The following is a 2,058-nucleotide window of genomic DNA, read 5'->3' as shown; positions in this document are numbered from 1 at the left end:
CTTTTTTTTTTTTTGTCAGTTGTGGGGCCTGAACTCTGGGCCTGGGCGCTGTCCCTCAGCTCTTCAGCTCAATGATAGCGCTCACCACTTGAGCCACAGCTCCACTACTGGCTTTTTCTGCTTATGTGGTGCTGAGGAATCGAACCCAGGGCCTCATGCATGCAAGGCAAGCACTCTACCACTGAGCCGCCTTCCCAGCCCCTCATTTTATATTCTTAAAGCAATAAAGGAATTTTAATGAAAAATACGACTCAACTGGGAAATCCTAGAAAACTGAACAAATGAAAATGCAACTTCTTTTAAATTCATAATGACAACTTTCACATTACATTGAAGGTGGGAATAAAACTGTTTAGTCTGTTAACTAAGTCAAGAGATATACTGTTACTGTCATACACTGTCATATTCTTACTTAGCAAGTGTAAAAGTCAAGTTCCTGGCAGAAACTAAGTACCTCCACGGCAGTCTGGAAGGAATGTTTAACCATTCCCCCTCCAGCGGTCCTCCGCCCTTCCTCCCTCCGCCCTATTTTTAATGTAGATAGGCGACTGGAGTCTTTTGAATGTGAAGAGCGGCTATCTTGGCCCTATTCTTTTCATCATCCTGTTTTGAATGACAGTAGGCACATATTGATTCTCTCAGAAAAGCACCCCCAGGATTCAGGGTATAGTTCTGCGGGCTGCTAGCTAATTTTGCATAGCAATCAGTCGTGACTTTCCCAAGCTTGAAATCCAAAAACAAGCTGGAGAATGTTCCACCGAGCTGCTCAAAGTTTTCAATAAGAGAATCCTGGAGGTTCGCTCCCCGCCCCCCCCCCCCCATTAATTTCCAACCTGAAATTAATAGGTTACTAAGTTCCCAACTGGAGTGGTTTGGAGAAGAAAACGGTAATCCGAAACTATAGGTTAATTCAAACCCTCGCCGCTGGGACTCAGCATATCCTTTTTAAAATCCATTCTACCTATTCACTGGCCGGGCCGGGCCGGGCCACATGGCCCTTCCTGGCAGCCAGTCAGCTGTGAGCAGCAGATGGGGTCATTTGCATGTTTCTCTTTATACTCTCTTCCACCTACAAACTGAAGGGTTATTACTTTTTTTTTATTTAAGAGAATTAGATCTTCGTTGTTTACGTTAAAACAGGAGCGTGGTATAAATGTTGAGTTGGATTTCCCTGCCTTCTCCCTCCCCACACCCCCAACTCCGAGGTTTTGGGAAGTTTCCGCGGGATAGGTTCCCTGTTCAGTGAACTGGGGGGGGGGGGGGGGGGGCGGGGGATCTACAGCCCGGGAGTTGGAAGCAGACTCGCCGCCCTCGCAGGAGTGGTGATTGATTGGAATTTTCTATTTTCAGCGCTCGCCGAGGACACCCGGCGAGTTTGCATTTGCGGCAGGCAGGCGGCTCAGTGGCCACGCGCGCTTCGGAAGCTCCTACTTTGCAGCTTCAAATCCCCAAACTTGGGAGCCGCGAGTAGAAAGACTTGCAGCGGCCGGGCTCCCGGGAAGGGCAGCCAGCGCGCCGGGGGAGGGGCCAGCGCCCGGTCGCTCTCCAGCGTCCCGCCGGACTCCATGCCCGTTCCGCGGGGCCACTGAGCCCCGACGCCTTTGTGCCTGGCCCGGCGCGGGAAGACCCGCCGTGGGGTCCGGGGACCACGGCCAAAATGTCAAAAAAAAAAAAAAGGGAGAGGGATTGGAGAGGTGCGGGCGCCAGGCGAGAAGACGCCCCGCACGATCGCCGTCCCACAGGGGAGTAAAAGTGGAAAAAGCAGCGTTCCGGGCCGTGGTCTAGGGTCTGGGAAGCACGTTTCCAGGGGCAGGACGCGGGGCACAGCACTCGGCGTGCCGAACACATTGTTCGCTAGCGCGGGCCGGGCGCCCCGTGGGTGCCCTCCCGCCCCGCCGCGCGGGCCCACGTGGAGCGGAGCGGAGCCGTGCCGCTGCCGGCGCCCCGGTGCGCGGCCCCGGCGCCCCGCCGCGCCGATCCCGCCCGAGCGCCGCCGCCGTCCCGCGTGTGCCCCGCTGAGGGGGAGGGGCGGCGCGGTGGGGGCGGAGGGGTTGCGAT

This window comes from Dipodomys spectabilis, unplaced genomic scaffold, assembly GCF_019054845.1.
Source record: "Dipodomys spectabilis isolate Male_0828 unplaced genomic scaffold, ASM1905484v1 ptg000001l, whole genome shotgun sequence".
Taxonomy (NCBI): domain Eukaryota; kingdom Metazoa; phylum Chordata; class Mammalia; order Rodentia; family Heteromyidae; genus Dipodomys; species Dipodomys spectabilis.
This window is presented reverse-complemented; position numbering follows the sequence as displayed.